The sequence below is a fragment of the Anastrepha ludens genome, chromosome 6 (genome assembly GCF_028408465.1).
Source record: "Anastrepha ludens isolate Willacy chromosome 6, idAnaLude1.1, whole genome shotgun sequence".
In the NCBI taxonomy this organism is placed as follows: Eukaryota; Metazoa; Arthropoda; class Insecta; order Diptera; family Tephritidae; genus Anastrepha; species Anastrepha ludens.
Window position 1 is genome coordinate 44,247,279 of NC_071502.1, and position 25,233 is coordinate 44,272,511.

Genomic DNA, 25,233 nt, shown 5'->3' on the forward strand with positions numbered 1-25,233 from the left:
TAACTGTGGACGTGAATTCAACATATTTCTATTCTAGCTAACGACTTGCGCTTCCAAGTAGCTTCCTTCCTTTCATTTCACATCGATTTATGGATATAACCTTTTAAAAGTGATTCTCGAACAGTACGAAAAAGGGCCAACCTCGGGTACTCGGGTGACCAACCGAAGGTTTTAAAAAAGCTGTTACTTACCAACTAGCTCTGAAATGTGTCCCACCGGAACTCAGCTAATACTCGTATTTTCAAGTCGTATTTGCTTTTCGCATTACTTAATATTTCTGTTTGTCTATTTATTGACTTTGTCGTTTTTGTTCGATTAATTAGTGTTATGACTGACTAGCAATTGCTACTGTATTTTTCGTGAAGCACTCTTTCAAGTTTTGTGTTCATCAATATGCAAATTCCACATCTGTTAAGTTGTTTATATATTCGAAAATTATTAAGTACACTACAGCTGCTAAGCTGGTTTGAATTATTTTGTTGCATGCAAATTAACAGACTATGGCGCATGAGTTTGGTAGATGGGTTTGTGCGTGATTATCATTCGGCAGATCCCAAGTTCGATGCGAATTGTGGGCATGAAGCTTGAAATGATATAAAAAAGGTTTGTGGTCGTCCCTCGGCGGGCAATAATGAGCCTTCGAGTGCATTCTTGCAATGGAAAAGCTTCTCATGCCAGATGCCATTCGTAGGCGTTGTTCTTCTACTTGTAAGACAATACTAAGATGTTAAACAGAAATTGGAGAAACAGTTGGGCCAAACGCGTAGTAAGGAATTTATGCAGCAATTATGTCCAATAGTCTTAACAATTGAGTGTTTTAATCATGGTTATATGTAGATAATTAAAAATTGACTACGATAATTATACCCAATTCAAATTTCATCCATAATTGTGCTAATACCAATTTTTGCTCGGTAATAAACATTTCTTCTGTTTTTCGTCTTTCCTTCGCAAGCATCATCTCATTAATGCCATCTCGTACGAGTTTTGAAATCTTTACACTGTCAGTGTGAGGAATGTTTCAAGCGATTAGAACAACAATATCTGAAAATATTATACATTCGGAATTAGATGCAGCGAGGAAAGTAACTAAATTCGGTAGCGGGGTGCAGGGGTGTTCACTGTTTCCTATGCTTAAATAATGTAGTCATAGTCACAGGAGTTAAAAAGAGTTCATAAGAGTCGCGTCCATTTGCTGCTGAGACCGATTAGCGCATATCCGAAATGAATCTAAGTGGCGTCTTTTCCACTGCAAGAGATAGCGTTCTGCGTATAGCGAAGCCTCAGTGCCATCGAAAAAGCAGAAGCGCAAATACGAGATGGTTAAACCGAAAAACAGCGACTATGAAAAGCTGACGACGTCGAAAGCAGCGGCAGCGGCCAGTGACATTGCCAAGAAACATCTGAAGTGGCACTCATTGACCGTATGTACAAGCTGGGGCGAATGTCGCGGGAACGGTGGAAGATAGTGGAGATGAAGCTACTGGAAATCCTATTTACGAAAATAGACGCAGAGCCGAATACACCAATGCCAGCAATTGGTCAATTTGACGGAGCAGGATGGTTCAGCGGCGTCAATGATGATCCTACCCTCTCATCGATAAAGGAAGCAGTAATAATGCTTCAAGGCCTGTGCGAGCGGGCATCGCTTGAAATTGTTGGCCGCAGCTACATTCCCTCAATACCTAAGTTTTCATTCGGCGCGTGGTGAAACCGGAAAATGCACTGCGACTAGTACAAAGACAAAAGTCAGACGTGGCGACAGACGACTGGAAAATGTTGAATGTGGCAAAATCAGCGACTGCGGATGGAGGCCAAGACTATATTCTACAGATCAACAAGTCGGCAGAGGATCTACTTTACGCACGATTCGGGAGGATGGCATTGGGAGTTCGTAGCGTGCACCTTCGCCTCAAAAAACATAACCCGACAGACGGCAACCACAACAGGCTTGCTGCGGGGCAGGTGGAAAAGGATATCGGTATAGAAGAGATCTTAAAAGCCTTCCTCAATATACACGAGCTGGAAAAGAGTGAGCTGGAGGAAGAATCCAACCCCACGAAGGTACTGTAGCCAAATGCTGAAGGTTCTTCAGATAAATCTCCACAAGACATATATAGCAATAATACAATGTTTTCCCGTGTTGTGTGACTGGTGACTTCATTCTGTTGAAAATAGAGCTTATCTATATCTATTACCTACCTACCTACCATGCACATTCCTTCAACCCTTCCTTCGGGCCACAAAAAAAACTTCGATCAGTTGCCTATAGGGATGCCCTTAGATAGTAACAACTCTTTCATTTCCATCTTCGAAGAAAAACTGACCAATTCCACCATTCCAGAAACCACAACAAACAGTAAGTTCTAGTAGATGTAATGATTTTTCTGAAAATACTGCAGAGTTTTCTTCTTCCTAAATGTGGCAATTTTATTTGTTGACAAATCCATCCAGTATGAAATGAGTTTCAATACTACCGATGTTTTTGCGATATGTTGTTTTTAAAGATCGAGTGTTTTCATAATAAGTTTCAATAATTTGAACTCATTGTGCTATCCTGTAAGTATCTATGCATGTCTCAAAATGTACATCTGTCTACTTGACAAATGTCAAATATGCCATAAAAAAGGTTCCGTCTAGGAATTATTCACTACTGACATTTAGGCGCCACTTGTGAAAGGCCCTTTATTTCAAACGCGGTTCAGACGTTTGAATCTCTGTTGAGCCCAAATATTCGGGTGGAAAAATAGTATTTTTTGAGGAGTTGCCTTAATACGTATACACCTGTGCTCAGAATAATAGATGCTTGCACTATTTCGCGCGATGAGAATTTATTTATTTCATATGTAACTTTTTTATTGTTTCAAAAATTCGAAAAATTTGCATCAATATTTCAAACCTTTTAACAAGAATTTTTATTTTTAAATAATTTTAAGTTAATTTTTATTTTTGAGTTTAATGAATTATTAATTATTAAAGTTTTATTTTAAATTATGTTTTTAGTATTGATTTATTATTATTATTATTCGAAAGCTATTGCTTGGCTTGGCGCTGATCGGCGCAGTTTAGCCAGTGTACGGCAAATTGTCTTTTCTCCCATTTCCTAAGAAGTTCATTAGTGTGGCTTTTTGTGAGTCCACAGAAAAGGCTCAGGACTTGTAAGTTGCATATTTGCTCCTGGTTTTGCAAGGCTATCAGCCATTTCATTTCCCTCGTGCCTTTCATGTCCCGGAATCCAGGCTAGTATTACTGTGTTGAAATTCCCTAACGTATTGAGAAGATTATTATTGACTTAATTATATACATTTTGTGAATTTTTATTTATAGCCAGTTCAATTTCAATTGGGCAAGTTCAAAGTGCTTTTTTTTGCTGGCTCTCTTGGGCATTTGCTCTATATCCAATAAGTTTCGAGCATTCGTTATATAGAAAAAAATTCATAACACAGTCAAAAACCAAATAAATTTTCAAAAATCAATGCATATTTTGAGCCACTTTAAACTCGCAAAATATTATATCAAAATTCAATGGGCTATAAAACTTAAATAACTTTTCAATTTCTTGTATTTAAAGGGTGTTTTTTTTAGAGGTTAGGTTTTCAAGTTGGCACTACTTTTTTCGTAGATGGTCTTTTTGACAGCTGTCACTTGATTCATGCTCAGTTTGGTTTGCCATTTCATAATGAATAGACTTACACCTGAACAACGTTTGCAAATCGAAAAATTACGAAAATAATGGTTCGGTTCGCGCGACGCATCGAAGAAAATTTTGTTCAGCGATGAAGCTCACTTTTGGTTGAATGGGTATGTCAATAAGCAAAATTGTCGCATTTGGAGTGAACATAATCCACAAGCCATTGCTGAGACGCCGTTACATCCTCAAAAAGTCACTGTTTGGTGTGCTCTATGGGCAGAGGGAATCATTGGTCCATATTTCTTTAAAAATGAAGCCGGCCATAATGTTACAGTCAATGGAGAGCGCTTTGGTTCCAACAAGACGGCGCTACATGCCATACAGCCAACGCAACAATCGATTTATTGAAGGAAACTTTTGGTGGGCGCATTATCTCGCGCCGTGGACCTGTGGCGTGGCCTCCAAGATCGTGCGATATAACACCGCTGGACTATTTCTTGTGGGGCTATGTGAAGTCGCTTGTCTACGCAGATAAGCCCGAGACGATTGACGTCTTGGAAGAGAATATTCGGCGCGTTATTGCTGACATACGGCCCCAATTGCTGCAAAAAGTGGTCGAAAATTGGGCCTCTCGGCTGGAATTTATTCGAGCCAGCCGCGGCGGCCACTTGCCCGAAATCATTTTTAAAACATAATGGCAAACCCTTATCTTTATAATAAAGCTAAATTCTTGGCCATAACATTAAATTATATACGTTTTATTTCATCTTGAAAACCTAACCTCTAAAAAAACACCCTATATTTAAATTCAGTGGGCTATAAAACTGCATACCCAGAATTTTTAAATTTATTGTATTTACTTAAGTTCTGATTTATATGCTCTCTGTGCTAATACATATTTACTATTTATATTGCTATTTTTGTAAGCATAGGTGTACATATCCAGATACATATATCTTTCACCAAGTAAGCGCAAAGCTCTTTCACCAAATATATAGTTTTGTAGAAAGTTTAACGCTTGACTTGGTAGCTGACGAAGCAGTGAATGGCGAAACATTTACAGCTTAGATAAGAAAAAAAAAATTAGGTAAAAGAAGTAATAAAGGTTCAAATTTAGCACATCATTAGAAAAAATATGACTTCAAACGCATTAATATAGTCAATGGCAATCCCATTAATAACATTACACACGCACACAATTACAAAGCTCAGTGGTATCGGTAGGAAAAACCTGAAGTAGCGTAATAAATATCTGCTTCGGAACGAATCTGATTTCGGCAATTACGTAACAATTCGCTATTAATGTTGCAAAGTGTAACATCTGTCTTCAAAATGAGGTAGTGCCTACAGTGAAAGGGACGTCATATGATAACTATGGATACTGGTGAAGTTAGCTGTTCGAGCTGTGGGTTTTTGAAAATAAATTTTTGAGTGAAATTTAAAATCTGCTAAAATGCAAGTTATCAAATTTATAAATAATTAATGTAAAGATAAATAAATTCTTAAATTTAAATACAAATACACTATTTTAGAACAAAATAAAAAACAAAACCAAAAGCAGACCAGCAAATTCCTATGCAAAATCGGTCGCTGAGTCCGAAAGAAAACATTATTTGATCAGTTGACAGATTCTCCAGATGCTAGAAATTTTTATCTATCATTTTTTCTTTAATTTCAAGCCATTATTTGGCGATATTTCGAAAACTAAATGACACCCTAAGTGAGTCATTTCAAATAGGAATTTCAATGGTTTGGTTATTGGGTAAAACAAATTTGATTAGTATTTATAAATTTGTGTAATTAAAGAAACAAAATTTATAAAGACTTAAGTAACAAAAAAAAAAAAATAATAATTGGCGCGTACACTTCTGTTAGGTGTTTGTTCGAGCTCCTTCTCCTATTTGTGGCGTGCGTCTTGATGTTGTTCCACAAATGGAGGGACCTACAGTTTCAAGCCGACTCCGAACGGCAGATATTTTTATGAGGAGCTTTTTCATGGCAGAAATACACTCGGAGGTTTGCCATTGCCTGCCGAGGGGCGACCGCTATTATAAAAATGTTTTTTTTTTATTAATTTTGCTTTCACCGAGATTCGAACCAACGACCTCTCTGTGAATTCTGAATGGAAATCACGCACCAACCCATTCGGCTACGGCGGCTTTCTAGGCTTGTTAAATAACGAGACTGAACGCGAGATTTATAATTGATTGAAGGCATTGAAGATATTTCCGTCCTTCCATATCAAAAACGGCTGACCATATCCACTATATATTTGTTGGATTGTGCATCTTCATTGCATTCCTTTAAATTAAATTAAAGAATGGAAATTTAAATTGTGGAAAGGCATGGCACTGCTTGTTTACCAAGGCAAATCAGCAGCTCATTTTGCATAGTCTTTTAAGAAGCTTCTAGCCAAGAATCACGCTTTTAAAAGTCGATTCAATACAACTTGAAACATGTACCTGTACTGACATACACAGGCCAATTAACAACCTACAGTTTAAGGGTTTACACACGTTCAGCACCGCCAAAAATGCACTAAAAGAAAAAGTGTTTTTATAAGGGATAACGATCGAAATAAATATAAAAAAATGCTGTTCATTGTTTATTAGTACTTAAGCTTTGTAAAAAAATCTATTTTGATTTTTCTTAAAAAAAATTAGTATATAAAAAATCACGTGACCCAAAATACTATGAAAAAAAAAATTGCTCCATGGTCTGCATCATTTTTCCTTGAAATGTTGATAGATCTGTAAAAATTAAAAACAATTCTTGTAAAATAAGGCTGTAGTTGGAGGCTGTCGCACCGAATTTTTGAATTTTGAAAAATTTTGCAATTTCCGGCATTTAAAAAAAAAAGTGCGCGTTTTACGTCATAAATATCACACTTTAATTATGTTTATAAAAATGTTTAATAAAAATATCAAAAGTTCGGCTCGACAGCGTATAGAGAAAACTGTTTGAAATATTAAAAAAAAAAACGCATCAAAAATATTTAAAACTGTATGATTTATCATGCAGACCGTGCCGGAAAAAGTAGTTTCGAGTAAAACGAGTTAAAATTTTCAAGTGCCTCAAACGAAGGACAGCTACCTGTGTGCCTCAAACTCTCGTCGGGCCGTTACATTTTCTACCATAACTTTGTATCTATGGGAGTTTTTACAAACCACTTACACAGAAATACGCCTAAAACTATAAAGAATAATAATCTGTAAAAAAAATAAGTCGATTTTTTGAAAATTCTGGACGTATGCAACCCCTTAAGGGAATATATCCAAATATTTATTCGGCAGCAATCTCGGACTCACTAAAAGGAGGACCCCAAATTGCGTACCTTTTTGATATCACGCACCTACTATGGTCTCGAATGCTCTACTTGTAGCCCGCTTTGTAAAATTAGCCAGTTGTTAATACAAGGTGTGTTCAAAAAGTATCGCGATTTTTTTGTTTTTTTTTCAAAAATGATTTATTTATTCATTAATATCTATTTTGTTCCCTTCAAAGTAATCCCCATGAGATATTATGCACTTGTGCCAAAGTTTTTTCCAATCTTCGAAGAACTACAAAAAGAGAGGCGTTATCGTGATGCAAGAGCTAATTTTTGTTCTTCCACAAATCCGGGCGTTTCTGACGGATTGCTTCGCGCAAATTTCGCATAACTTGCAGATAATAATCCTTATTGACCGTTTTACCCTGTGGCAAGAACTCATCATGCACAACGCCCCTGCAATCGAAGCAAACGGTAAGCAAAACTTTTACATTCGACCGAACTTGGGGCGCTTTTTTCGGCCTTGGTTCGTGCGGCAGCTTCCATTGAGATGATTGATCTTTGGTTTCCACGTCATAACTATAAATCCACGATTCGTCATCAGTTATGACCCTCTCTAGCAAATTTGGGACGTCGCGGACAGAGTCCAACATCTCATTAGCAATGCGATGCTGCGTTTGGTCGAAATTGAGCAGTTTTGGTACGAATTTTGCGGCGATCCGTCTTATGCCATTCGATATGTCCAGGACCTCAGCAACTTCTCTAACGGTGATTCGACGATTAGCCAATACCATTTTCTTCACTTCATCAATTTTTTCGTCTGTTGTTGAAGTGCCCGGCATGCTTTTCGTCGCTCACATCTTCTCGGCCTTCTGAGAACATTTTGTACCACTGATAAACGTTGCTTTGGTTCGAAGTAGCATCTCCGTATGACACAGTCAACATTCGGAATGCATCCGCGCACTTAATTTCGTTTTTCACACAAAATTTGATCCAAAGTTCTTTGATCCATCTTTTTGAATAGGTAAAAATCGAAGCTGAGCCGAAACACGTGCAAGCAAAGCAGCTGTCAACAATTAACTGAACATTCCAAATAGCCGAACTCGTCGACATGAGTGAGAGACATGAGTACCAACATATCGCCACAAAAAAATCGAAATTCGAATATACGTAACCTGCGAAAATTCAAAATTCGCGATACTTTTTGAACACACTTCGTATGTACGGAGAGAAGAAAAAACTTGTAGTAGTTGCTGTTCTATAGTCGCTTGAAGCACACGAAATCGATACTTTTTGTAGATTTTCCTACAAGGCAGTCAAATAGTAATGAAGTACTTCCGCACTCACTTAAGCTTTAGTCGAGCAACCAAAAATAAAACTTTTGCCTGTAATAAAAGTTTGCCGCATATCCAGCGCGACATACATAACACCCTCATTCATGCAGAACTCTTAGTTGCTCGGAACTTTTTTGTTTCAACTTATCCTGCTCTGCACAGTTTCCGCATTCGTTCAGTTTCTAAATGCCAGCATCGATTTTGTTTTTCCGCTATTTTTGACGAGTATTTGGCGTTTCATAAAACCGAAATAAATCATCCCTGCTGTGAAGCGGCGGATTTGCTGTCTCTCTCTATACTATACTTATATTATTCATTCGCTCTTTCTTTAATATTTAAAATCTGAAAAAGTAAGTACAAAATTGGTCGCTCTACATCGTTTTACTAAACATAGCCTAGGCATGACTTTGATGACTTTGGATATTTCAAAACTTACTAGCACACTTCTTTGCCCTTTAGCAAGCTAATTGTGGCGCTATCGCCACTGTTCCCACTCAACTTCACTTTGAATTTATGGCTTTTACACTAATTAAACCACCTTCAAATTAATGTCGACCAAAATGCAAACGAAAAAACCAAAAAGAAAACACAGAACAATAACAAAAGGGTGAAAAAGCGGCGTTTCAAATGAAAGTAATAAAGAAAGGAATTTAATAAGGTTTCACCCACGAGCTGTAAAAGTTTTATTCACTTGATGAATTTTGTTTTTCTTTTTTTCTGTGTGGTTAATTTTCGCAGGTCATTTGGTTGCGTGTTTTTCCGTGTGGCTGCGGGCGTTTAACACTGTCGGAATGGAGTTAGAAAAAACAAAAAGGAATGTTAATCATAAATTCTTTAATGCCTACTCCTAAGCGCAGAAGCAATTAATCCATTCAGTTCCTGCAACTGGCAGCAGTGTAAACATTTTTTTGTACGCGCTAATGTTCAAAGATATTAACAAATTAGCAAAAATTTAAAATTGGACAAGGTTACATAGCGAACATTTTTGTTGTTCTCTGAACTGATGGTATTTGTGTCAATTTAATCCACATAAAGACAGAACAGGCCTCGAAAATTTATTTGGTATATTTTGAAAATCGAATACTGTTCGAGAAGAAGAAGTGGCTTTCTCTAATTTTTCAACTAATTCAGCTTCGTATCTTAAATTTGGTGCTTGGTAACTTTTTTCTGCGATCATAAGTAATGGTACAAAAATGTTTGGCTTTAGTACACCCTTTGCGATTAATATTTCACATTTTAGTCCCAGAATATCCCTTGACTGCCTCCGACCCAACCTATTCACGGCATCCCTCGCGATCCTGCTTGTCACTGCTTTCGCTCCAATCTCGCTCTGCTGACTCAAAATCCACCTGAGCGGTTCCATGTTAAGTGATTTTGGACTGGGTCTTCAATATTTCTGGAAATTGGTGTATATATAAGCTTTAGTATAATAACAAGTAAATAGGGAAAATTAAAAAAAAAAATTCATAATATTGAGATTTATTCAATGTTGAAAATAATGGTTTACGGTTTGAAGTTGAAGTAAAATATCTTTTTTTACACTTTATTATTATCTTTATGTTTACATAATACACTTTTTAAAAACATCTTTTGCAAAAAATTTACATTTTTTTGGTTTGAAAACTTGAGAGAAATTTTTGTTTCTTTTTCATTTGTTATGTAACCCGAAAAGTTGATGGAATGTCACTATACAACTTTCAGGGATTACTGAGGACATTTTTCTAAAACAAAAAGAAATTTTTTTTGTTTTATTCTTTATCAAGTTTTACATTGCCGAAATCGGCTTTACAGCCAGGCTCTAGTGGGCTTATTTTCTTAGAATTCAATGTAGAATCCAAATCTGTCAGCAACGGTGCCGAAAATAAAATGACTCACCCTAATTCAGTCCGGTTCTTTTGATTAGAGCCAATAATTTTTATGGAAGAAAATGGTTATTAAGGCAACCATATTTAGACTATTTAGTAAGACAAATGTTCCTGATCATTCAAGTGAAGACTGTACTTTGCTCGAAAATAAACATGCGTCAAACTATTATTCCATCTAACGGTATTTCGCAGCAGTAGAGTTTCAGCGGCGTAATGCTGTGCTTGATTTATTGGTTCACTTGAATAGAGCTACTCAGTTTGCCTACATTATTCGCGCATTAAAGCTGTGGAAAGGAATCGTTTTTTTAAACATTCGTGGTGTGGTGTTGAAAACTTTTCAATTCTAATAAAATGGGAAAGCAAAATTGTTTAAAAGATTGCGAAAAAAGACAAACCGATATCTTGACCTCAGAGGGATTTTCAAATCGGCAAATTGCCAATAAAACTGGTCAAAGTCCAAAAGTTGTGGATGCTTACGTGAAACAAGGAACCTCTTATGATAAGAACTACAAAGGAAGAACTGCGATGGCTTTGACGCCGAAGGACACCCGCAAAATCATTAGGATTGCAACAACAGCAAAAATTAAAACATGGCAAATGTTGCAGCTAGCAAATCCACTGTTCGAAGGAATGTTCTAAATGGCCATCTCTGAAGCATAAAAAATTACAAAAAAAAACAACTTTGAAATAAATTTCGCAAAGAACGCTGCCCCGATTGGCTTGGAGTTCTCTTACAAATAACGCTCCCGGTGAATTGAAAAAAAGTGTTTAGTGAGGAAAATAAGTTCAATCTGGATGCGCCGATGCGTACAATTAATATTTTTATGATTTAAGAAAGGAGGAAAGGTACTTGAGTCGACATCACTGCCTTGAAGGTGGTCTTATGTTGTGGGGAGCAATAGCCTACTATGGCACGTTCGGTTTTATACTACAAAATGACAGGAAACAGCTATAAAACTATGTTGGAATCATCTTTTCCCGAGATTCGTGAAATATTTGGACCTAGTAATTAGATCTTTCGGTAGAATAATGCACCTGTACTTCAAGTGCGGTAAAAACTTGGATGACGTCCCAAAACGTTGAAACTTTAGCATGGGCACCGCATTCCCCAGATCTGAACATTATTGAAAATCAAAGTGGATGGCTTGCTTGTAAGATTTATGAAAATGGGCAACAATTTGATTACAAAAATGCTTTAATTCAAATCATTAAAACAGCCTGGTCTGAAATTTCATAAGGCTATCTGGAAAATTTCAAGGTGGCAGCACAAACTATTAAGCTTAAATAATAAAATCAATAAAAAAAACAAATTTCCTATATTTTTTATGACAAACGGGTCACCTTAGTGAACATATAGAAAGCCTATTTACTGCAAAATCTCTTGAAAGTGGCACAAAACTGTAGATTCCTCTATTCCAAAACTATCAAATTCCATTACACCGCTGCTGACACACAATTTCGTATGTAGAATGAATTTTATCAAAAAATTATTACAATGAATATCGATTGATTCTAACCGTAAATAATGAAATAAAGTAGCAAAAGCATGAAGCGAACGCAGTGCCAGTGAATGACTTTAATGGATCGTTGAAATTATCGTTTATGGGCATTAAAGATATGAGCTGCTTACCAAAGTCGAGTGTATAGTATTTTAACTGGTAGCTAAACCCTGCCGGAAAACTTTGAAGTAGTAAAAGAAAATTTTTAGTTTTCTGCTAATGCTATTTTGGCAAGTACTTGAAGAGCCTGAGAAGATTAAGTATTTAAAAGAGTTACAGAGCTGATCTATTGTGAAAGGCCTATTTTTGTAACCCTAGAGTTTTAGGCTTTTTAAAAATTTTAGCACAATTTTGGGTTTGTTGTTCCAAAGATTGCATGGAGATACTACGATACCACCAAGGTGATGAAGTCTCTGTCTGCCCAACGCAGGACATTCACAAAGCACATGTTCTGAGCTTTCTATGTCCATTTCGCAAAAGCGGCAGACATTGGTCTCAGATAGACCAATATTATTTAGATGATACCTCAGGCTGCAGTGACCTGTAAGATATCCTGTTAAAAGACGCAGATCTACTCTGCTTAGTGAGAGAAGCTTGTCAGATATTCCTTTGTTGGGACAGCAGGTAAATATAATTCCAATGAGCCTTGTGATATAGTCTATTAAGACTTCTAAATAATAACACTTTATGTCTTACTTAGACTTCAAATAAATATTCAATAATATAATACAATGAGTTTACCCGAAAACCTTAACTAATCCGCTTATGTTGTGCAATACTATACTTGAAGCTCTGCCATAATATTTCTAAATAAAGTCAAGGCATCCAAGTGGTGACCGTTAGGTTAGGTTAGGTTATGGTGGTAGTCGATCTGCACAACCAACTCACTTAGACCTTACAGGCCCGTTGTGATACCACTGTGCTGCACGGGAACTCCATTTATCTTTCTTCGTGGAACCATTTTGTGGCTCTTATGAAACGTAGAATTGATCCCAAACCCACGCCAGACAGCTCTGTAAGCCAAGCTGTTACACATGTATCTTCATCTCTCCATAACCTATTGGCCTCTTGGATAATGTTTTTTTTTATTATTAGTTTACACGTGGCCAAAGGTATTCACTGAGCAGTTGAAAAGCGGTACCTTTTCTGGCTAGCTCATTAGATTTACAGTTTCCCTCAATATCTCTGTGCCTCGGAAACCAAATAGGGCTGACCCGTGGGGACCGTTAACTCAGGCAGTCTTTTGAATACATAAATGTAGCGTTCGAGAAAGCACAAAAATTTCAATGGGAAATTACCACAATCGATCTGGTAGAGTAGTGCTATTTCGGATGACGCAAAGCCTGATGGCACGACGTAGAGTACATGCACAAACTACAAAAGTATCTCCCATTTGCTTCATGGTGGATTAGACCACGCTGAAAGGAATGAATGATCAAGTGGAGAGTTGGTTGGTGTCATATGGACTTTATTTAATAAGCTGAAGGAATCAGGTTCGATTTGGAATTGGTAGAATTTCAACCTGCTACAGTAACTAGCACGTAATTGTGATATTAGAATGCTCTCTCTGTCTCTATTATCATAGAAATGTGCCTCGCGAGGCATCTGCGGCGTATGCTGATATGTTACGAGTTGTTGTCGCATGTATTTCTGGATCGCGCCAGTCTTTTCGATGCGACAAATCTGTTAAATATCCAGGTTGTCCAATTTCTGGCCAAAAATGACCATAATTGGATTGGAAATGGGCAAGCTCGTATTCTTTGCTGCTTTTTTCTAGGCAGAGACATTGAACAGCTGGAAAATGCTGCCCTATGAAGGCGAAGTTATAATTCTTATTCACTTATTTGCAACTATGACATTTTCCATCGTGAAAAAGTAGGCTGCACTTTCTGGATTTCCGTTTTCCGATCGATGTATGTAAATCAGATTGCTGATAGCGACTTATAATTATTGAGAGAGGCAAATAAGCCTAGATGTGCTACATTAATATATATATTTAAGATGATATAATTTATTGGCCTAAATTGGTTTTTAATATTTAGAAAGGCAAAAAAGATTTATGTAGTCAAAATAGTCATCCCTACAGGGCACACGTAATAACGTGAGTATATGTTTGTACACACATACACACATGCGTATCTGAATAGACTTACAAAAATTTATTGGTGACATAAAAAGCAAAAAAAAAAAAAACAAATAATAATAGTTGGAAAATTACCAACAGCTTCTCGTATGTGGAGGGGTTGATAGCGCTTTATAAACCATGGGGTGCCTAAGACAATTTTATATTTTAACATTTTAACTTAAAGTATTATACGAGTATAGCATGTAATAAATGGTGTACATATAATTTAAGTGGAGTAGAATTACGCGAAGTGGACAGCGAAAAGCATATATAGCCCCTGCCTAGCTTAGGGAGAGTGGGGAGCTATATATTTGAAGAGAGAAGAATTAAGGAGTCATTGTGGAGATGGTGTAGTGAGTTATTAGTTTCTAGTGCTAGTGTTTATTTACCGAACCCTCTAACTATAAAATTAACTTATTAAATTATTTATTTGTACCTGAAAAATGATAAAATAAATTAATAATGTTTTTTAAGCTTAGCTGCACAGCGATTTCATATGAATTCATCCAAGTAGTCTGGGGAAAGCTGATAGCCTAAGTTGCTTGTGTGTTATAATATTTATTGTGATTTAATTTATAATAACTAAAGATTAAAAGTAATAAAATATTTCGATTTTTTTGCAAATTTGTTCATTTTTCAGCTTGAGTATAATAAGAAGTAAGCAAATTAATTCGGCCGCCGTAGCCGAATGGGTTGGTGCGTGACTACCATACGTAATTCACGGAGAGAACGTTGGTTCGAATCTCGGTGAAACACTAAAATTAAGAAAAATATTTTTCTAATAGCAGTCGCCCCTACGAGTGTATTTCTGCCATTAAAAAGCTCCTCATAAAAGTATCTGCCATTCGGAGTCGGCTTGAAACTGTAGGTCCCTCCATTTGTGGAACAACATCAAGACGCACACCACAAATAGGAGGAGGAGCTCGGCCAAACACCCAAAAAGAGTGTACGCGTATAGTATAGAGTTCTGTTTTTTCATAGTGAAATATTCCCTGTTCTTTTGAACTTCTTTATAAAAAAAAATTATTTTTTATAGTTTTTTAGCATAGTTTATATATAGATTTATGCCGCCTCCGAATGGCAGATGGTTTTTCGTGAATAGCTTTTGAATGGCAAAAACACTCTAAGAAGGTTTGGCAATGTCTGCCGAAGGCGACTTTTTTTATAGAAAAAAATGCTGTGTATCAAGTTTAGTTTTTTCGTGCTCACAACGGGTTTTGAACCGGCACAGTCACTATTTTGAATTGTGTTCTCGTGCTAGCACATTCGCCTACTGTGGACGCTAACAAAATCGTGAAAAATACTTTGTATCTGCTTACTAATGTACGTAGCGACGCTTCGATCGCTTTGCAAACGGACGTCAAATACTGTACGCATTTGAATATAACTCTAAAAGTTAAGGGGTTATATACTTTGTGTTGGACTAAAAAATGGAAATTTTTTTTATGGCATATTCTAAAAGCACATCATCTTAAAAATATGGATTCAAAAAATCATAAAGATCGGAGTGCTGGAACGAAAGTTACAGACCGTGGAGGCGCGCGACCTTTCTTGGAACAAGAAGTGCATGCAAAACTTTAGAGGCGATTATCTCGATTATTCGAAGTTACAACCTCGTGAATCTGAACGGTTCACTTTTTATAAATATTTGCAAAGTTCGCTGGAATTAATTTTTTTTTAATTTTTCAAACCCTCAAATATCGTTTTTTTGGTGCAAAGCGGTTTTCTTATTGAGAAAATTTTTGTTTTGGGTAAATAAACCGTTCAGATTCACTAAACAACATTTTTCTAGAGTAATCGTTTAATTTCTTTTGATTTCAATTGAGCTGCTCATGCGCTGCCGCGATCACCGCAAGCCTCTTTCTAAAAGCGGTGTTTCGGGGGAGGGGTGATATCAACAATAAATAATAACATTTAAAAAAAAACAAGCACTAGAATGTATTCTTCGAGAGTTACCCTTCAGTATGATACCTATATGCCTCATTTGAATAAAGGTTCTGAAACATATTTTAAAAAAATCAAAACAATCGGTCATTTTTTCGGGCTCACAAGGTACATAACCCCTTAAGTCATCCCACTATGAAACTTTCAGGGCTATTAATAACAAAAATAGAAAAGACAAAAAAATTCCAAAAAAAAAACAACAGTTTGAGGGGAAATGTTTTAAAAAAATGATAGAAAAAGAGTTCTTCGCAAAAATGTTTATAAAAATAAAAAACAAATTATATAATTAAGCTGTTTAAATTTTTTATAAAAAATAAAAATAAATTTTTTTTCCAAAAACAGTTTTGTCAGAAAGTATATTTTATCCCAAAAATGTAAGAAACAAAAAAAGTTTATAAAAATTTCAACATTAAATAAATCTCAAGTATTTAATTTTTTTTGCAAAAACCTTTCAATTTATTCAAGCCTTAAAAAATTAATTTTCAGAAAAATCGACGGTAATGTCTAAAATATTTTGATAGCTTGACCTGAACTTGCGCTACAGAGGCTCTCAGCTCAAAAATGAATTTATTTGTGATACATAGGTATTTTGAAAATAGCTAGCGAAACGCGCTTAGTAGATAAAAAAAATCGGCATACATATGTATGTGTGTAAAAGTGAATATGCATATTATATTTTTGAAAAATGCTTAAAGGTATTAAGAAACACGACACAAGAATTTACTAATCACTGCAACCTAAGCTCCTTCGTGTCAAATCAGTGGCGTTTTTAGCTCACTCGTAAAAGCCATCATACACCGCTCTTAAAAGGAGCAGCAGCAGCAGTTGACTTGGAAGAATTTTGATGTCGTGCGCGATTATTTGCCTTCATTCTTCGGTTTACGCAATGAATACATTGCACTTCGCAAACGGTGGTGTAGTAAGACGCCAGGTGACTAGAAATAAAAAAGGAAAAATAATGCAAAAATAAGAAGGTGTCGTTAGAAGGCACCCGCTTGGTGCTTCAGTACAGTTGCGCCATAAGTAGGTAGTATAGAAGTTCACTACTTAAGTCACCGAGTCAGCGAAACAAACATTGATCAAAGAAACGAATTCTTTCTCTGATTAAAATATCAAATTGGTAGCAACGGTAGCGGAGTCGGCGTGAATGTGGTTAAGATTAGACGGTTCTGAGTTTGACATCAGATAGCAAAACATGCAGCTTTGTCGATGCCGATTCTTACAAATCATTTGCAGACTATGAATCCAATCTTTCACGTATTACGCTATCCGCTATTAAGTATTTTTCTACTTACTTACTTAGATGACACTACAACCGTATGTCGGTTTTGGCTGAGTCCGAAACATTGCGCCATCTACCTCAGTTCGTTTTGTCTTTATGGCGCCAGTTGGGGGCACCGAGTGCTGCCAGTTTATACTCCAATTGGTCTCCACAACGTAGATTAGGTCTTCTTCTTCCTTCGTTCACCAGTGGATTTACTCTCGAAGGACTGTCGTGCCGGAATACTTTCGTTCATCCTCGATACAGAACAGCCGTTGTATTTTAATATGTTTCGCTATGTCCACATCTCAGTATAGCTCATACAGCTCGCTGTACCATCTGATACGGAACTCATTCTCGCCTAAGCGAAGATGATCATAAATTTTTCAGAGAATTTTTCTCTAAAACGCTCCCAGTGCTCTCTCATCAGTTGTCGTCATCGTCCAAGCTTCTGCGCTGTATACAAGGACGGGGATGATTAAGCTTTTGTACAGTATTGGTTTCGTTTTGCGAAAGAGGGCTCTTCTTCTCAATTGCTTAGTGAGCCCATTGGGATACCTTTGACCACGAGTAAACTAATAATCAAAAACAACATTATCTAAGAGGCCAATACGTCATGGAGAGATGAAGATACATGCGTAACAGCTAGGCTACTATGGCCGCAAATAAACAAGAAAAAGACAAAAGAATAGTTTAGCCTCTCAAGAGATGATATCTCGAAGGTCGTGGCTTGCATAATCGGTCATTGGCTATTTGGCAGGCATTTCTTGAGACTAGGAGTTATTATTATTATTATTATTATTATTAAATTTGTATAATAACAAGTTATACAAATATAAGAAGGCAGCAGCACTAGCAGCATGGGCCATCGGCTGAGCACTTCCTTTGCAATTGTCCAGCCCTAGCTAAAATCAGAGCAGGTTGTCTAGGTGAATCCTTTTTTTAATTCTCTTATAGCGCTGTCTGACGAGTTGACGAGACGATTCCTGCATTTCAAAAGAGCCACAACATGGTTCCACGAAGGAAAGTAAATGAGATTCCCGTGCAGCTCAATGATATTACAAGGGGCCTGTAAGATTTAAGTGAGTCGTACAGAGCGACTACCACAATAACCTAACCTAACCGAGCCCAATGTAATATCTGTTGGCGAGAGTTATCCTTCATTTAATTTCTAGGCGGACATTGTTCTAGCTGTTAAGACTGGTACCTAGGTAAATAAAGTCTTTCATCACTTCAAATTCGCGGTTGCTAACAGTGACGTGTTGTCCAAGAAGCGTGGACTCTTTGTATGTGGACAGCATGTACTTTGTTTTACTCTCGTGCACCGCAAGACCCACTTTTTCTGCATTCTTCTCCAGACTGGAGGGAATTTGTATAAATTCTGCATATGGCATGACTAAGCACCATTTAATTAACATACTAGGCAGAGCATAAATGCAGATCCTTTCTTTCCAATAAACTCTTTCTATATTTCCTACTAAACTCATACCAAGAGAAAAACAAGCAGCGTTGTTTTCATCAGGGAGTGACTACTGTTAAGTGTCGACCGACATTTAAACAAATTTCGGCTGTGAAAACCAGTGAAAACAATTATTATTTGGCACAATAGTTTCTAAGAGATATTCACTACCAATCGAAGTGACGAACCCTATTTAAATTCACTGTCGATGCGTCACAACATCATTCATTATTCAGTGCACACTTTTTACTAGTACGAGTATCAGGAAATACAACAAAAATGTGTTCATCTACTCTATACTTTGTAAACTAGTGCTTAAAGCTTGCCCCTCACGTATGACATGTTCGCCTTCCCCGCCACTAACGTGAAAAATTACGCCGAATACGGCTAAATCAGGCGGATTTGTTGGTCGTTAGTGGCTAGCTTTATGCAACTGAACTTATGCATAGAATCTGGTCAATGTACTGGTCAGGGTAAGCAAGCAGCTTATGAGTTTAACGAAAACAAATTTTTATTTGACAAACGTGCGCAGAATTTATTCAACAAGTGAGCTGCTAGATAGAGTAAGAGAGAGAGAGAGAACGAGAGAAAAGGTAGGTTGGTGCCGAAAGTCCGACATCAAAACAAAACGGTTTGCGGATGGAACCTTCATTGCAGCCAATGGTTCTTGCATTAATATTCACGACATTTTTTGTTGTTACAGCTTTTGGTGTATATTTGTTTGTGGTGGTGAATTTTTGTCCACAGTAGCTGTGCGAAAAGGAAACGCGTACCGCGTAATGGGCTGGCATTATTCATGGCTGAGGTGCAGGATGCCAAATTAGGTGTATGAATAAGTTGAATGACGTAACGAAATAATTTGCGCCTCAGTCAGAAATGAACCTGCAAATCTTCAACGATGGAATAGTGAATTATCAGCTTGTGTGGCAATAATCTTGAATTGAGCTTACGAAGGCCTACGAACTCGATACACAGTTGTCTGAGGTATCCTCAACTCCAATTCATTGATTTTTATAAGTACTAATGGATCCAGATTCTTTTTCACTACTTCCAGTAGATAAACCATTCTGTGGCTGATCCGGAAACTCATTGGTTGAGTTTTTTTTAGAAGAGGTAGACATAGCGCGCGCTTCCTGCCATGTCTTGAATATCAATTTTAGTAAAAGCTGTTATAATAAATAAGAGCCAGAAACTGTCAAGTGTCTATGCGTTTAATGCTTGAGAATGAATGTATGAGAAGTCAAATATTCTGTACCGGACACTTAAGTGAAATGAGCGCAGAAAAGTAGAAATTTCGGCAGTTGCTCAGGTTCATTAACTCCACGGACTCCATTAAAGAGGGGTTGTGGCTTCGAACTATATGCTATTGTATTTATATGGGGCAAACTAAATCCTTTACAAGTAATATTAGAAAAAAGAGTTCATTAAGCAAGTTCCCCGTCAACTGACCGTAAGGTTTTGCTTACCGTTAAAACGTCAACAAACGTCAACTAATTGGTCAACAAATTGGTCGCAACCGCTATGGATTTAAAAGCGACACGAAATATATGCGTTTACTCGATTTTGGGCGTATAAGTATGAGTGGGCAGACAATTTGGCTAAAACATGTGTTTATTTACATGACGTCTTCACGGTAATAGTGCCGATATGTCGATAAGGAGACCGAATTTTGACAAGGAAGAGTTCTTTCCATCTTAAAATTGCATGAATTACTTTAGCAATTGCTCCCTTATCTCTCAAGTTAGGCGTGTGCGACCATCTTCTGCTTACAAAAAAGTTTTAATCGTCTATTTTGGAGGTTAGAGGAGGGTAACAAAAAACATAAACAAGTTAGATCACGTTTATTGAACTCAAAGAAGGATCTGCTGGAAAGTGAAGTATGTTTTGCCTTCCTTCAGTTTTCATGAATTTATTAGGTTGTTCAATAAGCTTTGCGGTGCGATGAGAAAAACACAATTTTATGCACTTTATTATTCAGTATAGTTATCCAGAACATCAATTCACTTGTTTCAACAAGATGGGAATTTATGAATCCTATCCCTCAAGTGAGAATCTGGAACGACTGTGAGATACGCTTCCACAGCGCTTATGACCTCATCATTTGATGAAAAACACTGTCCACGCTTGCATTTTTTGAGGTCTGGAAACAAATGGAAGTCATTAGAGATCAAATCTGGTAAATGAGGTGGATGCTCTAACAATTCGCATTTTAGTTCATGGATTATAGCCATTGTCAAAATGTTGTTGTGACACGGTGCATTGCCCTGAAGAAAAAACAACCCGACTAGTAATTTTGGTAAGACGTTGATTAGGCGCAAATAAGGCAGACCGCATTCCAAATTTGCGCCTCATAAGGCAGCCAAACTAGGCCCAAGTCCCGAAGGGAATCGCCACACAACTGCCTCATTAGGCGCAGGTTCGAAAAACCGAACTTCGGTAATACTCCGAATACCCTTCTACAAATCAGTTAGGGATTCCAATTTATGCCTATGTGAGACACTGCCACAGATTTTCGTGACCACAACCAAATTTGGTACTGTTCTGGTATGCCAATCTTTGCCTTGCCTAACGTGAGCCTGGTAAGGTAATAGTGAGGCGTGCCTTAGTAAGGCCTGCCTAACTCGAGCCTAACTGATTCTTCGGCATGACTCACTGTAATTCTAGTCGGGAATTTTTTCTTTTGCAAGCTGGGTTCTTTCTCACGATTTTTTTCTTTCAGCTGGTCTAGAAGGTTACAAAAATATTCATATATTTATTGTTTTACTAGTTTGCAAGTAATCCACAAACGAAATGCATTGCGCATTCGAAAATTACTAATGCTAACAACTTCATGCCTGATTTCTGGACACGAACTCGTTTCGGAGCCGAAAACCAGGCCCACACTACTCTTTAGCCTCTTGTTTTGATTTAGGATTATGGCGACAGACCCAAGTCTCATCCATTGTGATGAATCGACGCACAAAGTTCACTTTATCCGTTCGAAAACGCTTTAAATTTTGCTGAGAAAAATCGCACTCGAACATGTTTTTGTTCCATTGTGCACACAGCTCTCTGAAACCCAACACTTCAGTGAAAATATTGCTTACACTGTCCAATGACATGCCCTGCGCTTCTACTAAATTTCTTCCGGTCGCTAGCCGATTTTCCAATACGACATTCAAATTTCATTCAACATTCGTTCATAAATTTATTTTACTTTTAATTAAAGTTCTATTCAGACAGTATTTCTTCAGTAAATTTAATTTCGCTGGCTTTGATATTTATTATTGAACTGATTCAATTTAAAAATCGCATGAGCATGTGTACTCGTACATATGTGTATATGTAAGTATGTATGCATGTTGTATCCAACCTACAATGTATCCAGTAGACAATTGAAATATGCTGAAAATATAACGACCAATCCGAACATATGTATCCATTTTCACATTTAAAAAGTAAATGCTAATATATATTTTTTATAAAAAATTAATAAAGCATTAAATTTAATTTTTTCAGGCAGTTCTACTAATTTAGTTTATTTATATGTTTTCTAAAAAATATTAAAATACTACTTTGCTTTTAAATTTAAGAGCTCCACATGCATATTTTAGAAAACAAATTAATATTAAAAAAAATAAAAAAGACTGTGCTTGACCCAGTTAACGGTCGACCGTGACAGGACTCGAACCTGCAATCTTCGGATCCGAAGTCCGACGCCTTATCCATTAGGCCACACGGCCCCATAATCAAACTATCCGCATTGCTACACTTGAGTGTGCACACTTGTTTGCTTGAATGCCAACAAACACAGTTTCGATTTTAGGGCAGATTAAGTTAGTTTACTTATATGAGGAAGAATGCGAATTGTTGCTGGTGAATACGATGGATGTTTGCATAACTGTTTTTTAATATAGCACATTTGTTGTATACATTTGGGTACTACCTAAAGACTTATAAAATTTTTATTTTTTATTTGGCAAACTTTCAGGTTGAGCCATATTTATTAATAGCCATAGTGCAGTGGTTATAGTATTTAGGAAAATATCTTAAAAAAATGTAAGCGGATTAGTGGCAAATACACTTTGATCAAAAATATTATATTATACTCGTAAAGAGTTTAGTTACAGTAGCGTATGGAAGATGATTTTTTGTGGGTAAAAGAAGTGGAGAATTTTTTCTTAAACTTAGCGAAGGAAGCGACCTTCTCGTCAGGAAAGGAAACTTATTTACTTTGCTTAAATATAATCGTATTCGTATTAAATGCGTAGAAAGAGAAAAAATGACTGCCGCGCTTTGTTAAACTCGGCCTAAATCGCGTAAGAGGTTATCGCGCCAATCAAGAAGAAGAAGAAATATATTCACGCGTATCATATGAGAGTGAAATCTGAAAATAGTGAACAGTGCGGCCAAAACTAGGGTTGTATGTTCATAAACCTCAAATGAAAGTTATGTTTAAGGTGTGTTTACGAAGATTACACACGTCTACAAAATTAATTGTTTTTTATAGATTTGATATCAAAACAGAAAAAAAAAAATCTTCCAGTTTATGAGTAGTGTTTAAAATTAAACACCAAAATAGCTCTTAAATTCATTTTTAAAGCGCTAACTTTGCATTTACCTGGAGAATGCCCTCAAGACAATTAAAAATCGTATTACCTGTCAAAAAAGAGAAAAATTGTTTTTATAATGTAGGTGTTCATACAGAATAAATTACTTGTTCTGACTAGAGGGAAGCGTACATTATAATAATTACAACCACTCATCAAAATCTCCTAATAGAAAATTTTCTCCAAAGTAGCCACTCTTTTGTGATTAAGTTTGATTTTTTTCGCAAATTACGATGAAACGTCAACAAATTGGTCAGCTACGTGAAATCAGTTGCCAAACTTAAGCTGAAATTAGTGGTGCCATAGCCATAACGCCTTAGCCGTAACCATAACCATATCCACAATATTAGAACATTTGTCGATTAATCATGCCGTAACCATAAACAGCTGATATGGAAGTGTAATTAATGACAATATTTGCATTTTGTCATAAAACACGGATAATCAGTCAATTAATTTTTCGAGTTTTTTAATTAATAGGACTATGAATAAGTTCGTGCGGTTTTACAACAGATGGCGTAACTTGATTATTATTCCATCGATCCACATTTCCAAACATTCATTGGAGAGCTACTGTCGTAAGGCACAAACGTCAGTATAAGTTTTTTATTTGAAGCGTAAACAACAATATTTTTACCACACTTGAAAATGTCGAATTTCGTGCCAAATAATGTGTTTTTGCGGGGAATTCTTCTTCATTATTTTAATATGAAGAAAAAAGCAGCCGAAAGTCATCGTATCTTGGTGGAAGTTTATGGTGAGCATGCTCTATCTGAGCGAACGTGCCAGAAGTGGTTTGCACGCTTTAAAAGTGGTGATTTTGGCTTGGAAGACGAAGAACGCGAGGGTGCGCCGCCAAAGTTCATGGATACCGAATTGGAGGAATTGCTCGATCAAGATCCGGCTCAAACGCAAGAAGAGGTTGCAAAAACTTTGGGAGTTGATCAATCAACCATTTCCAAACGTTTAAAAGCCATGGGAATGATCCGAAAGGTAGGCCATTGGGTGCCGTATGAATTGAAGCCAAGAGACGTTGAACGCCGTTTTATGGCATGCGAACAACTGCTTCAACGGCACAAAAGAAAGGGTTTTTTGCATCGAATTGTGACTGGCGATGAAAAGTGGGTCCATTACGACAATCCAAAACGTCGGGCAACGTATGGATACCCTGGCCATGCTTCAACATCGACGTCGGCGCAGAATATTCATGGCCTGAAGGTTATGCTGTGTATCTGGTGGGACCAGCTGGGTGTTGTGTATTATGAGCTACTGAAACCGAATGAAACGATTACGGGGGATGTCTACCGACGACAATTGATGCGTTTGAGCCGAGCACTGCGAGAAAAACGGCCGCAATACGCCGATAGACACGACAAAGTTATTTTGCAACATGACAATGTTCGGCTACATGTTGCACAAGTGGTCAAAACATACTTAGAAACGCTCAAATGGGATGTCCTACCCCACCCGCCGTATAGTCCAGACCTTGCGCCATCCGATTACTATCTCTTCCGATCGATGCAACATGGCCTGGCTGACCAGCACTTCCGTAATTACGATGAAGTCAAAAAATGGATCGATTCGTGGATTGCGGCAAAACCGACCGAATTTTTCACAAAGGGAATCCGTGAATTGCCAGAAAGATGGGAAAAAGTAGTAGTAAGCGATGGACAATATTTTGAATATTAAATTTGTAACCATTTTACGTCAATAAAGTTTCAAATTTCGAAAAAAACCGCACGAACTTATTCATAGTCCTATTAATATTCAAATTTTCATCGCAAATATCAAAACAAATGCTAAGTATTTCACAGCTGCTTACGATTACGGGGAAAAATCTAAATACAATAGATATATACAGCTACGGTTATGGCTATGACGTTATTGTGCGGCACGTATAAACGTTTACAGTGATGCCATTGGATCCGAACAGCTGATTGTTATGGTTACGGTTATGGCTAAGGAACAGCACCACTAATTGCAGCTTTACTGACTTCGTCATATCATAGACAGTAGAACAGTGAGAGCACGTTATACAGAATGCTGACGTTGGGCCAACATCAGTGTATTACACAAAAAACATAGGGTTGTATGTCATAAAGTATGGTTATTATCTAGGATTAGTTTATAATCTCAGATTTTGGGGGAGAATTTTTGTATGGGAAATCGAGCTTTCTAATTACGGATTTTGAGTTAAGCGCGAAAAAAGAGATCATCTACTTATATGTGAACGTATTATTATGTTACGAGCAAACTTG

The 25,233-nt window shown here is 37.0% G+C and overlaps 1 protein-coding gene and 1 non-coding gene across 10 annotated transcripts in view; one reads left to right on the forward strand and one right to left on the reverse strand.

Moving 5' to 3' along the window:
* Positions 1-25,233, forward strand: part of LOC128867594 (high affinity cAMP-specific and IBMX-insensitive 3',5'-cyclic phosphodiesterase 8) — a 422,601-nt gene that overhangs the window by 40,422 nt on the left and 356,946 nt on the right. The gene's annotated exons all lie outside the window — the stretch shown is intronic.
* Positions 22,036-22,108, reverse strand: Trnar-ucg (transfer RNA arginine (anticodon UCG)). The gene has a single exon. It is a non-coding gene; the product is annotated as a tRNA-Arg (tRNA).